The sequence below is a fragment of the Aegilops tauschii genome, chromosome 6, assembly GCF_002575655.3.
Source record: "Aegilops tauschii subsp. strangulata cultivar AL8/78 chromosome 6, Aet v6.0, whole genome shotgun sequence".
Taxonomy (NCBI): Eukaryota; Viridiplantae; Streptophyta; class Magnoliopsida; order Poales; family Poaceae; genus Aegilops; species Aegilops tauschii.
The window spans coordinates 276753704-276769341 of record NC_053040.3 but is presented as its reverse complement, the minus strand read 5'-3'; positions in this window follow the sequence as shown (position 1 = coordinate 276769341).

Below are 15638 nucleotides of genomic sequence, written 5' to 3'. Positions count from 1 at the left end.
GGAGTCCTCCTCCTAGTAGGAGTAGGACTCCCCTTTCCTAGTCCAACTAGGAAGAGAGGGGGGGAAGGAAAGAGAGGGAGAGGGAGAGGGAAAGAGGGGCTGCGCCCCCCTCCCCTAGTCCAATTAGGACTCCTCATGGGAGGGGGCGTGCTACCTCCTGGCTGCTGCCCTCTCTCTCCCCTCAAGGCCCACTAAGGCCCAATTACTTCCCTGGGGGGTTCCGGTAACCCCTCGGGCACTCCGGTTTTATCCGAAACTTCTCCGGAACACTTCCGGTGTCTGAATATAGTCGTCCAATATATCAATCTTTATGTCTCGACCATTTCGAGACTCCTCGTCATGTCCGTGATCACATCCGGGACTCCGAACAACCTTCGGTACATCAAAACATATAAACTCATAATATATCTGTCATCGTAACGTTAAGCGTGCGGACCCTACGGGTTCGAGAACTATGTAGACATGACCGAGACACCTCTCCGGTCAATAACCAATAGCGGAACCTGGATGCTCATATTGGTTCCCACATATTCTACGAAGATCTTTATCGGTCAAACCGCATAACAACATACGTTGTTCCCTTTGTCATCGGTATGTTACTTGCCCGAGATTCGATCGTCGGTATCTCGATACCTAGTTCAATCTCGTTACCGGAAAGTCTCTTTACTCGTTCCGTAATACATCATCCTGCAACTAACTCATTAGTCACAATGCTTGCAAGGCTTATAGTGATGTGCATTATCGAGTGGGCCCAGAGATACCTCTGCGACAATCGGAGTGACAAATCCTAATCTCGAAATACGCCAACCCAACAAGTACCTTTGGAGACACCTGTAGAGCACCTTTATAATCACCCATTTACGTTGTGATGTTTGGTAGCACACAAAGTGTTCCTCCGGTAAACGGGAGTTGCATAATCTCATAGTCATAGGAACATGTATAAGTCATGAAGAAAGCAATAGCAACATACTAAACGATCGGGTGCTAAGCTAACTGAATGGGTCAAGTAAATCACGTCATTCTCCTAATGAGGTGATCCCGTTAATCAAATGACAACTCATGTCTATGGCTAGGAAACATAACCATCTTTGATTAACGAGCTAGTCAAGTAGAGGCATACTAGTGACACACTGTTTGTCTATGTATTCACACATGTATTATGTTTCCGGTTAATACAATTCTAGCATGAATAATAAACATTTATCATGATATAAGGAAATAAATAATACTTTATTATTGCCTCTAGGGCATATTTCCTTCAGTCTCCCACTTGCACTAGAGTCAATAATCTAGATTACACAGTAATGATTCTTACACCCATGGAGTCTTGGTGCTGATCATGTTTTGCTCGTGGAAGAGGCTTAGTCAACGGGTCTGCAACATTCAGATCCGTATGTATCTTGCAAATTTCTATGTCTCCCACCTGGACTAAATCCCGGATGGAATTGAAGCATCTTTTGATGTGCTTGGTTCTCTTGTGAAATCTGGATTCCTTTGCTAAGGCAATTGCACCAGTATTGTCACAAAAGATTTTCATTGGCCCCGATGCACTAGGTATGACACCTAGATCGGATATGAACTCCTTCATCCAGACTCCTTCATTTGCTGCTTCCGAAGCAGCTATGTACTCCGCTTCACACGTAGATCCCGCCACGACACTTTGCTTAGAACTGCACCAACTGATAGCTCCACCGTTCAATGTAAATACGTGTCCGGTTTGCGATTTAGAATCGTCCGGATCAGTGTCAAAGCTTGCATCAACGTAACCACTTACGATGAGCTCTTTGTCACCTCCATAAACGAGAAACATATCCTTAGTCCTTTTCAGGTATTTCAGGATGTTCTTGACCGCTGTCCAGTGATCCACTTCTGGATTACTTTGGTACCTCCCTGCTAAACTTATAGCAAGGCACACATCAGGTCTGGTACACAACATTGCATGCATGATAGAGCCTATGGCTGAAGCATTGGGAACATCTTTCATCTTCTCTCTATCTTCTGCAGTGGTCGGGCATTGAGTCTTACTCAATCTCACACCTTGTAGTACAGGCAAGAACCCTTTCTTTGCTTGATCCATTTTGAACTTCTTCAAAACTTTGTCAAGGTATGTGCTTTGTGAAAGTCCTATTAAGCGTCTTGATCTATCTCTATATATCTTAATGCCTAATATATATGCAGCGTCACCGAGGTCTTTCATTGAAAAATTCTTATTCAAGTATCCCTTTATGCTATCCAGAAATTCTATATCATTTCCAATCAGCAATATGTCATGCACATATAATATCAGAAATGCTACTGAGCTCCCACTCACTTTCTTGTAAATACAGGCTTCTCCAAAAGTCTGTATAAAACCAAATGCTTTGATCACACTATCAAAGTGTTTATTCCAACTCCGAGAGGCTTGCACCAGTCCATAAATGGATCGCTGGAGCTTGCACACTTTGTTAGCTCCCTTTGGATCGACAAAACCTTCCGGTTGCATCATATACAACTCTTCTTCCAGAAATCCATTCAGGAATGCAGTTTTGACATCCATTTGCCAAATTTCATAATCATAAAATGCGGCAATTGCTAACATGATTCGGACAGACTTAAGCATCGCTACGGGTGAGAAGGTCTCATCGTAGTCAATCCCTTGAACTTGTCGAAAACCTTTCGCAACAAGTCAAGCTTTATAGACAGTAACATTACCATCAGCGTCAGTCTTCTTCTTGAAGATCCATTTATTTTCAATGGCTTGCCGACCATCGGGCAAGTCAACCAAAGTCCATACTTTGTTCTCATACATGGATCCCATCTCGGATTTCATGGCTTCAAGCCATTTTGCGGAATCTGGGCTCACCATCGCTTCTTCATAGTTCGTAGGTTCGTCATGGTCTAGTAACATAACCTCCAGAACAGGATTACCGTACCACTCTGGTGCGGATCTTAATCTAGTTGACCTATGAGGTTCAGTAATAACTTGATCTGAAGTTTCATGATCATTATCATTAACTTCCTCACTTATTGGTGTAGGTGTCGCAGAAACTGATTTCTGTGATGTTCTACTTTCCAATAAGGGAGCAGGTACAGTTACCTCATCAAGTTCTACTTTCCTCCCACTCACTTCTTTCGAGAGAAACTCCTTCTCTAGAAAGGATCCATTCTTAGCAACGAATATCTTGCCTTCGGATCTGTGATAGAAGGTGTACCCAACAGTCTCCTTTGGGTATCCTATGAAGACACATTTCTCCGATTTAGGTTCGAGCTTATCAGGTTGAAGTTTCTTCACATAAGCATCGCAACCCCAAACTTTAAGATACGACAACTTTGGTTTCTTGCCAAACCACAGTTCATAAGGCGTCGTCTCAACAGATTTCGATGGTGTCCTATTTAGAGTGAATGCAGCCGTCTCTAAAGCATAACCCCAAAATGATAGCGGTAAATCAGTAAGAGACATCATAGATCGCATATATCTAATAAAGTACGATTACGATGTTCGGACACACCATTACGCTGTGGTGTTCCGGGTGGCGTGAGTTGCGAAACTATTCCGCATTGTTTCAAATGTAGGCCAAACTCGTAACTCAAATATTCTCCTCCACGATCTGATTGTAGAAACTTTATTTTCTTGTTACGATGATTTTCAACTTCACTCTGAAATTCTTTGAACTTTTCAAATGTTTCAGACTTATGTTTCATTAAGTAGATATACCCATATCTGCTCAAATCATCTGTGAAGGTGAGAAAATAACGATATCCGCCACGAGCCTCAATATTCATCGGACCACATACATCTGTATGTATGATTTCCAATAAATCTGTTGCTCTCTCCATAGTTCCGGAGAACGGTGTTTTAGTCATCTTGCCCATGAGGCACGGTTCGCAAGTACCAAGTGATTCATAATCAAGTGATTCCAAAAGTCCATCAGTATGGAGTTTCTTCATGCGCTTTACACCGATATGACCCAAACGGCAGTGCCACAAATAAGTTGCACTGTCATTATCAACTCTGCATCTTTTGGCTTCGACATTATGAATATGTGTATCACTACTATCAAGATTCATTAAAAATAGACCACTCTTCAAGGGTGCATGACCATAAAAGATATTATTCATATAAATAGAACAACCATTATTCTCTGATTTAAATGAATAACCGTCTCGCATTAAACAAGATCCAGATATAATGTTCATGCTCAACGCTGGCACCAAATAACAATTATTTAGGTCTAAAACTAATCCCGAAGGTAGATGTAGAGGTAGCGTGCCGACGGCGATCACATCGACTTTGGAACCATTTCCCACGCGCATCGTCACCTCGTCCTTAGCCAATCTTCGCTTAATCCGTAGCCTCTGTTTCGAGTTGCAAATATTAGCAACAGAACCAGTATCAAATAACCAGGTGCTACTGCGAGTATTAGTAAGGTACACATCAATAACATGTATATCACATATACCTTTGTTAACCTTGCCATCCTTCTTTTTCGCCAAATACTTGGGGCAGTTCCGCTTCCAGTGACCAGTCTGCTTACAGTAGAAGCACTCAGTTTCAGGCTTAGGTCCAGACTTGGATTTCTTCTCCTGAACAGCAACTTGCTTGCTGTTCTTCTTGAAGTTCCCCTTCTTCTTCCCTTTGCCCTTTTTCTTGAAACGAGTGGTTTTACTGACCATCAACACTTGATGCTCCTTTTCGATTTCTACCTCCGCTGCCTTTAGCATTGCGAAGAGCTCGGGAATTGTCTTATTCATCCCTTGCATGTTATAGTTCATCACGAAGCTCTTGTAGCTTGGTGGCAGTGATTGAAGAATTCTGTCAATGACGCTATCATCCGGAAGATTAACTCCCAGTTGAATCAAGTGATTATTATACCCAGACATTTTGAGTATATGTTCACTGACAGAACTATTCTCTTCCATCTTGCAGCTGTAGAACTTATTGGAGACTTCATATCTCTCAATCCGGGTATTTGCTTGAAATATTAACTTCAACTCCTGGAACATCTCATATGCTCCATGACGTTCAAAACGTCGTTGAAGACCCGGTTCTAAGCCGTAAAGCATGGCACACTGAACTATTGAGTAGTCATCAGCTTTGCTCTGCCAGACGTTCATAACTTCTGGCGTTGCTCTTGCAGGAGGCCTGGCACCTAGCGGTGCTTCTAGGACGTAATTCTTCTGTGCAGCAATGAGGATAATCCTCAAGTTACGGACCCAGTCCGTGTAATTGCTACCATCATCTTTCAACTTAGCTTTCTCAAGGAACGCATTAAAATTCAACGGAACAACAGCACGGGCCATTTATCTACAATTAACATAGACAAGCAAGATACTATCAGGTACTAAGTTCATGATAAATTTAAGTTCAATTACTTAAGAACTCCCACTTAGATAGACATCCCTCTAATCATCTAAGTCATTACGTGATCCAAATCAACTAAACCATGTCCGATCATCACGTGAGATGGAGTAGTTTCAATGGTGAACATCACTATGTTGATCATATCTACTATATGATTCACGCTCGACCTTTCGGTCTCCGTGTTCCGAGGCCATATCTGCATATGCTAGGCTCGTCAAGTTTAACCTGAGTATTCCGCGTGTGCAACTGTTTTGCACCCGTTGTATTTGAACGTAGAGCCTATCACACCCGATCATCATGTGGTGTCTCAGCACGAAGAACTTTTGCAACGGTGCATACTCAGGGAGAACACTTTTATCTTGAAATTTTAGTGAGAGATCATCTTATAATGCTACCGTCAATCAAAGCAAGATAAGATGCATAAAATATTAACATCACATGCAATCAATATAAGTGATATGATATGGCCATCATCATCTTGTGCTTGTGATCTCCATCTCCGAAGCACCGTGCTCGTGATCTCCATCTCCGAAGCACCATCATGATCACCATCGTCACCGGCGCGACACCTTGATCTCCATCATAGTATCGTTGTCGTTTCGCCAACTTATTGCTTTTACGACTATCGCTACCGCTTAGTGATAAAGTAAAACAATTACATGGCGATTGCATTGCATACAATAAAGCGACAACCATATGGCTCCTGCCAGTTGCCGATAACTCGGTTACAAAACATGATCATCTCATACAATAAAATATAGCATCATGTCTTGACCATATCACATCACAACATGCCCTGCAAAAACAAGTTAGACGTCCTCTACTTTGTTGTTGCAAGTTTTACGTGGCTGCTACGGGCTTAGCAAGAACCGTTCTTACCTACGCATCAAAACCACAACGATAGTTTGTCAAGTTGGTGCTGTTTTAACCTTCGCAAGGACCGGGCGTAGCCACACTCGGTTCAACTAAAGTGAGAGAGACAGACACCCGCCAGTCACCTTTAAGCAACGAGTGCTCCCAACGGTGAAACCAGTCTCACGTAAGCGTACGCGTAATGTCGGTCTGGGCCGCTTCATCTCACAATACCGCAGAACCAAAGTATGACATGCTGGTAAGCAGTATGACTTATATCGCCCACAACTCACTTGTGTTATACTCGTGCATAGCATCAACGCATAAAACCTGGCTCGGATGCCACTGTTGGGGAACGTAGTAATTTCAAAAAATTTCCTACGCACACGCAAGATCATGGTGATGCATAGCAACGAGAGGGGAGAGTGTTGTCCACGTATCCTCGTAGACCGAAAGCGGAAGCGTTTATCACAACGCGGTTGATGTAGTCGTACGTCTTCACGATCCGACCGATCAAGTTCCGAACACACGGTACCTCCGAGTTCAGCACACGTTCAGCTCGATGACGTCCCTCGAACTCCGATCCAGCCGAGTGTGGAGGGAGAGTTTCATCAGCACGACAGCGTGGTGACGATGATGATGTTCTACCGACGCAGGGCTTCGCCTAAGCTCCGCAACAATTATCGAGGTGTAATATGGTGGAGGGGGCACCGCACACGGCTAAAATATCGTATATCCAATTGTGTGTATAGGTGCCCCCCTGCCCCTGTATATAAAGGAGCAAGGGGGAGGCCGGCTGCCTTGGGCGCGCCAAGGAGAGGGGGGGGAGTCCTCCTCCTAGTAGGAGTAGGACTCCCCTTTCCTAGTCCAACTAGGAAGAGAGGGGGGAAGGAAAGAGAGGGAGAGGGAGAGGGAAAGAGGGGCTGCGCCCCCTCCCCTAGTCCAATTAGGACTCCTCATGGGAGGGGGCGTGCCACCTCCTGGCTGCTGCCCTCTCTCTCCCCTCAAGGCCCACTAAGGCCCAATTACTTCCCCGGGGGGTTCCGGTAACCCCTCCGGCACTCCGGTTTTATCCGAAACTTCTCCGGAACACTTCCGGTGTCGAATATAGTCGTCCAATATATCAATCTTTATGTCTCGACCATTTCGAGACTCCTCGTCATGTCCGTGATCACATCCGGGACTCCGAACAACCTTCGGTACATCAAAACATATAAACTCATAACATAACTGTCATCGTAACGTTAAGCGTGCGGACCCTACGGGTTCGAGAACTATGTAGACATGACCGAGACACCTCTCCGGTCAATAACCAATAGCGGAACCTGGATGCTCATATTGGTTCCCACATATTCTACGAAGATCTTTATCGGTCAAACCGCATAACAACATACGTTGTTCCCTTTGTCATCGGTATGTTACTTGCCCGAGATTCGATCGTCGGTATCTCGATACCTAGTTCAATCTCGTTACCGGCAAGTCTCTTTACTCGTTCCGTAATACATCATCCCGCAACTAACTCATTAGTCACAATGCTTGCAAGGCTTATAGTGATGTGCATTATTGAGTGGGCCCAGAGATACCTCTCCGACAATCAAAGTGACAAATCCTAATCTCGAAATACGCCAACCCAACAAGTACCTTTGGAGACACCTGTAGAGCACCTTTATAATCACCCATTTACGTTATGACGTTTGGTAGCACACAAAGTGTTCCTCCAGTAAACGGGAGTTGCATAATCTCATAGTCATAGGAACATGTATAAGTCATGAAGAAAGCAATAGCAACATACTAAACGATCGGGTGCTAAGCTAACTGAGTGGGTTAAGTCAATCACGTCATTCTCCTAATGAGGTGATCCCGTTAATCAAATGACAACTCATTCTATGGCTAGGAAACATAACCATCTTTGATTAACGAGCTAGTCAAGTAGAGGCATACTAGTGACACACTGTTTGTCTATGTACTCACACATGTATTATGTTTCCGGTTAATACAATTCTAGCATGAATAATAAACATTTATCATGATATAAGGAAATAAATAATACTTTATTATTGCCTCTAGGGCATATTTCCTTCACCCGCTCCGTCGCCTCCCGCCGGCGCCGTCCCGCTCCTCCGCGCCGGCGACCGCGCCGCCATGCGCGCCCCGACCCGCGCCGGCCTCGCGCCGCCCTTTGCCGGCGCGCCCGCCTCCGGCGACCGCGCCCCTCCCTTCGGCCTCCTCGCCTATGCCCCCTCGCCGGCCTCTCCTTCCTCTCCGGCCTCCGTCGCGCGAACTCCGGCGAGCATCTCCATCCCCGCCTCGGGTCCCGTGCAACCCTAGATCTGAAGGTCGAACCCCCCCTCGTTTTTCCACTGTCATTTTTCCTGTGATATTTTATCCCATGTTCATCGCATCATAAGTTCATGCTCGGTGCTTCGATTTGTGCGTATAATATATCAAAATGTTCGTCATGAGATGCTCTTCATTTTGTTCTATTGTGACATGTGTGTTTGAGTTGATCTTGGTTCCCAAATCATCGTTGCAAGAGTGCTATATGATGTTAACTGCTGTCTGTTTACAGAACTTGGTGATTTGTCTTTTTCATTGCATTTCGTGTGTGCATACTTTGAGCATGAGCTCTACATGTGTTTTGTACTACATCATGCCATCTTTACAGTGGTGCTTGCCTTGTATTTTTGTGTTCTATGTGGTGACTAGCACAAGCATGGAAAGTAGGCTCCGTGATGTTGCCGATCTCTGTGACTTTGTAATTTCTGAAGTCTGTAGCTGTAACATTGTGATGCCATGTAAACCTGCTGTCACCATGAGTTCTATGCATAATATGGAGATGTTCACTAGGGATGTTTTGTTATAAATGTTATGCTATATCCATCCATGCCCTTGGTTGCATTTATATCCTGCTGTAGCTTGTTGTTATCATGCTCCAAAGTTGCTAAATAATGTTGCTGTCAGCCTATTAACATGAAGTTCAGTTTTGCCATGTGTTTTGCTAGTGATCCGTGCACCCTATGACTATGCTATTGCCATGCTTAGCTTCATAATTATGCCTTCTTACTGCTGGTTACCTTGTCATGCCATGTAATGCTCTATAGTGAGTGGTTCAAGCTCACCAACATGCCTACTTATCGTTGTTTCTGCCATGTCCTGTTATTTTCACCGTCTGAATCTGTCATATTACTTGCTATGTTTACATGGGTGCCATCATATCTTCTGTGCCTTTTTGGCTCGTGATCACTAAGGGACTTTTGTTCTATGCTTTGAGTAGAATCATGCCATGCTTTCATGTGCCATGATATGTTCCTGTAGCATGTTGTTTGATAGCTCTAAACTTGGCAACCTGATGTTACTTCTGTCATGTCCAGTGATTTTCTGCTAAGTCTGTGATCTGTTATTATTTGCAATCTTGCCATGTCCTTTTGAGCATGTTTTAGTGATTTCTGGAGATAGCTCAGTGTTCATGTTTTGTTGTGCTTTACCTGTACATTATGTCCATGCCTTTCGTTTTCATGTTGAGTTGCTGTAGCATATTGTTTTGATGCTCTCTAGATGCCTAGTTGCTGTTTTGGACAGATTGTTGCTATATCTTGTTTGGAGTGTATGTGTTGCACCGTTGCTCTGTTTTGAGCATGTTCTATATGTAACTTGCTTAGAATGGCATGTAGTTTCATATTCCCTTGTTGCATCCTTGTTTTGAGGTGTTTTCTTGATGATTGAACGCATTTTGCATCAATGCCATGTTTAACTTGTTTTGCTCATATCTTCTAGGCCGTAGCTCCGAATCTAATGAACTTTATATATAACTTGACTAGAATTTCGTGTAGATCATCTTGGTGCATCTTAACTTGCTGTTTAACAACTTGTACATAAGGTTTATTCAGATCTGGACCAATTTCGAAATTTGCATATGAGGACTTACCGGATTTGTTATATGTTATTTCTGGCCTCATTTAAACTTGTTTTGATGTGTTGTTCTTGTATGCATCATCCCTTGCCATGAGTAGCTTCATGTAGCCTTGTCATGCATCATACTTGGTTGAGCATCATGCCTTGTTCATGTGTGGTGTGTTTACCATGTTGTGTGCTTCTTCTCGATAGTTCCCGTTTCATTGCGATCGTGAGGATTCGTTCATCTACGCTTGGTTCGTCTTCGTGGCTTCATCTTCTACATGGACTCGTTCTTCTTCCTAGCGGGATTCCAGGCAAGATGACCGTCACCTTGGATCTCATTACTATCATTGCTATGCTAGTTGCTTCGTTCTATCGCTATGCTGCGCTACCTATTCACTTGCTCTTCAAGCCTCCCAAATTTCCATGAACCTCTAACCTTTTTCACCCTTCCTAGCAAACCGTTGTTTGGCTATGTTACCGCTTTTGCTCAGCCCCTCTTATAGCATTGCTAGTTGCAGGTGAAGATTGCTCCATGTTGGATTATGTTTATGTTGGGATATCACAATATCTCTTATTTAATTAATGCATCTATATACTTGGTAAAGGGTGGAAGGCTCGGCCTTATGCCTGGTGTTTTGTTCCACTCTTGCCGCCCTAGTTTCCGTCATACCGGTGTTATGTTCCTTGATTTTGCGTCCCTTACGCGGTTGGGTGATTTATGGGACCCCCTTGACAGTTCGCTTTGAATAAAACTCTTCCAGCAAGGCCCAACCTTGGTTTTACATTTGCCTCACATAGCCTTTTTACCTTGGGAGTCGCGCATCCTGAGGGTCATCTTTATTTTAACCCCGCGGGCCAGTGCTTCTCTAAGTGCTGGTCCGAACTGAGTAGACTGCGTGGCCCCCTCGTGGAAACTCGAGGTCTGGTTTTACTCGTAGGATGTCTCATCCGGTGTTGCCCTGAGAACGAGATATGTGCAGCTCCTATCGGGATTGTCGGCACATCGGGCGGCTTTGCTGGTCTTGTTTTACCATTGTCGAAATGTCTTGTAAACCGGGATTCCGAGACTGATCGGGTCTTCCCGGGAGAAGGAATATCCTTCGTTGACCGTGAGAGCTTATAATGGGCTAAGTTAGGACACCCCTGCAGGGTATTATCTTTCGAAAGCCGTGCCCGCGGTTATGTGGCAGATGGGAATTTGTTAATGTCCGGTTGTAGAGAACTTGACACTTGACTTAATTAAAACGCATCAACCGCGTGTGTAGCCGTGATGGTCTCTTCTGAGCGGAGTCCGGGAAGTGAACACGGTTTATGGGTTATGTTTGACGTAAGTAGGAGTTCAGGATCACTTCGTGATCATTGCTAGTTTCACGACCGTTCCGTTGCTCCTATTCTCGCTCTTATTTGCGTATGTTAGCCACCATACATGCTTAGTCGCTGCTGCAACCTCACCATTTACCCCCTTCCTTAACCATTAAGCTTTGCTAGTCTTGATACCCATGGTAATGGGATTGCTGAGTCCTCGTGACTCACATATTACTACAACACCAGTTGCAGGTACAGGTTTTGCGATGATCATGATGCGAGAGCGATGTTACTTGTTTTGGAGTTCTTCTTCTTCTTCGATCAGGGGATAGGTTCCAGGTCGGCAGCCTGGGCTAGCAGGGTGGATGTCGTTTGAGCTTCTGTTTGTGTTTCATCCGTAGTCGGATGTTGATCTTATGTATGATGTATTGATGTATTCTTGCCGCATGTGTATGCCTTGTATGTATCCCCATCTATTATGTAATGTTGATGTAATGATATCCACCTTGCAAAAGCGTGTCAATATGCGGTTCTATCCTTGGTGGGACCTTCGAGTCTCTTTAGGATAGTATCGCATATTGGGCGTGACAAGTTGGTATCAGAGCCTCGACCGACCCTAGGAGCCCCCTTGATTGATCGTATAGTTTGGCCGTTGTTGAGTCTAGAAGATTTTTTTTCTGAGTCTAGTTATATCGGAGAGTAGGAATTCTTTTTACTCCTCAGTCCCTTCGTTGCTCTGGTGAGAAATCTTGACGTAGGTGTTTTGAACTATTCCTCTTCCCCTTCAATTTTTTTAGGATCTCGCGGTTAGTTTTCGTTCGTTGTCCATCCTCTTTTCAATCCGGTGCACCTCTCTTCGAGTGGTTTCGTTCCTCATCATCTTTTGTTAGATTAATCCTCATCTCTTTTCAACCGATGTTGTTCCCTGTCCGAAGTTGTCCTTGTTTTTCCCCCCGGCCCACCCTTTTTCTTCTCGGAACCGGAGTCCGTAATCGAGTATCCACCCTACTCGTGCGAAGTTTTTGCATTTTCTCATCAATCATTTCAACCCGTGTCTTCTCTTCAAGTTATTCGTCGGTTCCCTGTTTCAAGTGGTCTGTGTTTTCCTGCCCTCCCACCCCTTTTATTCCCGGAGTCTGAGCCTCTATTTGAGCATCTATTTCATTCGTGCAGAGCTTCTTCAGTCTTTCCTCAATTATTTCAATCGGTGAATTCTCGTTTTGTTTGACATTCTTCATCTCTTTTCTTCTCCGGTGGATTCAATTCCAATTTTCGGTAGTGATTATATTCTTTCCTCGGCCCAAATGTTTCCCGTTGCTCGTTCCCCTCTCGTCATTTAATCGTTCCGGAGTGATGAAGACATCTCAGGAGATTCGTCTGTGTTCGAATTAATTCGAGGTTATCACCTCATTCAAATAGTTCAATTGTTCCGGTGCATCTTCTATCTATTCAACAATCCTTTTTCAACGGTGTTTTCTTTTAGTGGGCCCTAACCCACAGGTCTTTTCCCAGGATCTTACCTGACTCTTCTAAGTTTTCCCGGAGTTATTCTCAAATCCTTTTAGAAGTGACATAAGAATGAATTTCATCAATCAGATGCCTTTCCAAGATCGATTTCAAATTATTTTCATTGTTGACTCTACCTCTTCGCTTTTCATTCTCCCGGAGTATCTCAACAATTTTGGTGTTCTTTCTCGTCGTCATTCTCAACATTGAAGACCTAAGAAGAATTTCTCTTAAATCATGTCCGTTCTCCCGAAGATTCATGTCGCCAGCTTGATGTTATCCGCTCATATCGTTTCTAGTCATGCAAATCTTTTCACCCATCCGGAGTATTTCAGGAGTTGTTTTAAGTCTCAATTATCTGGAGGCCTCCATTTCAGAATATTTCATCGTTCTAAGTTCTCAAATCCGTTCTCCGATTATTCTATATTCATGCCTTTTCGTTCGTCTCCATATTCTTCCGGTGTTTTGCTCTTAATCAGCTCGCGATCTCTTCTTTCAATTGCATCTTGTTTCCCTCAAGTATATTCGTGCTTTTCCTATTTTTCCCGGTGAGTCATTCTCCTTCGTCATTCAATTTTGAATTCTAACGGTGGTTCGTTCAAGACCCCTTGTCATTTGTAATCATATCAATTAATTCGTTCTTTCCTAATCCTACCGGTGGTTCATGAAGACTTTCTCAAGTTTTGCGCTATATCCCCCCTTAATCTTTTCCCAATGTGAATAAGTTGTATGCAATCCATTGTTTCTCATCAATTTAATTGATGGAGGATACGCATAACATAATTCTTATTCTTCTTTCTTCAAGTGGTTTTATCTCTTCTTTTAGGAGATTGTTCATCTTATCACATTCTCGGTTCAAAGTGTTTTCATTTTTTTTCTTTTCCGGAGTTCTAAGCTTCTCGCCGATTTCGTCGCGAACCTCCATCCAAATCATCGCAAGGCTTTAATCTTATCCCTTTCATCCTTCAATTTTATCTCCTCATTCTTTTGTTACCGGAGTTCATCACGGTGGCTCGTCATGATTTAATTCATTCCTCAAGTGTTCATCAAGATTCTTATCGAAGGAGCCCAAGTATCTTCTTCTTGCTTCTCAAAGTGCAATTAATTCTCCATATTCTTCTGAAGTGAAGTTTTGCATTTCCTCGTTTCTTCTTAGCTTTTCAATCTTTTCCGCTTGTGGTAGGTTACCACCTCATAATTTTGAGATGTTATCCATAAGTCCACAACAAGCTTATTCTTTTGTACACGAAGTAGGCGATCTCCTTGCCCGTACAAACTCCTTGGTTCAACTCCACAATCTTGACGGAGGCTCCCAAGTGACACCTAGCTAATCTAGGAGACACCACTCTCCAAAAGGTAATAGATGGTGTGTTGATGATGAACTCCTTGCTCTTGTGCTTCAAATGATAGTCTCCCCAACACTCAACTCTCTCTCTCATAGGATTGGATTTGGTAGAAGGATCATTTGAGTGGAAAGCAACTTGGGAAAGGCTAGAGATCAAGATTTATGTGGTTGGAATGGAATATCTTGACCTCAACACAAGTGTAGGTGGTTCTCTCTCAGAAAATGTATGATGGAAGTGTAGGCATGTTCTGATGGCTCTCTCCACGAGTGAAGAGTGGGTGGAGGGGTATATATAGCCTCCACACAAAATCTAACCGTTACACACAAATCACCAAACTCGGTGGGACCGAATTAGAAAACTTAGTCGGACCGATTTGGTTCATAATGTGACCGTTAGGCATTTCGGTGGGACCGATATGTCAACTCGGTGTTACCGATTTTATTAGGGTTAGGGCATAACGTAATCTCGGTGAGACCGATTACACAAACTCGATGGGACCGAATTTGGTAATAGCCAAACAGAGAGTTGGCCAGGCAAACTCGGTGGGACCGATTCGCTCGTCTCGGTAGGACCGAAGCGTTACGAAAAGGAAACAGAGAGTTTGCATTGCAGACTCGGTGGGACCGATCGCTCATCTCGGTTAGACCGAAACGTTACGAAGAGAAACAGAGAGTTTGCAATCCCATCTCGGTGAGACCGAGATCCCTATTGGTGAGACCGGTGGCTATGTCAAGAGAACTCGGTGGCGCCGGATACAAAGTTTCGGTGGGGCCGAGTTTGACTTTTGGTTTGGGACATATGTGGATATGAGAAAGTAGTTGAGGGTTTTTGGAGCATATCACTAAGCATTTTGAGCAAGAAACTCATTAAGCAACACCTCACCCCCTTTTGATAGTATTGGCTTTTCCTATGGACTCAATGTGATCTTGGATCACTAAAAATAAAATGTAGAGTCTTGTGCTTTGAGCTTGAGCCAATCTTTTGTCCTTAGCATTTTGAGGGGTCCACTTTCTAATCCATGCCATGCCAATCATTGAGCTTTCCTGAAATATTTATCTTGAAATAGTATTAGCTCAATGAGCTATATGTTGTTAATCATTACCAAAACCACCTAGGGATAGTTGCACTTTCACCGACCGATCAAGCACCGAACGTACGGCACCTCCGAGTTCTGCACACGTTCAGCTCGATGACGTCCCTCGAACTCTTGATCCAGCAAAGTGTCGAGGGAGAGTTCCGTCAGCACGATGGCGTGGTGACGGTGGTGGTGAAGTGATCCGCGCAGGGCTTCGCCTAAGCACTACGAAGATATGACAAGAGGTGTAATCTGTGGAGGGAGGCGCCGCACACGGCTAACAGATGTTGGTGTGTGTTCTAGGCGCCTCCCCCTC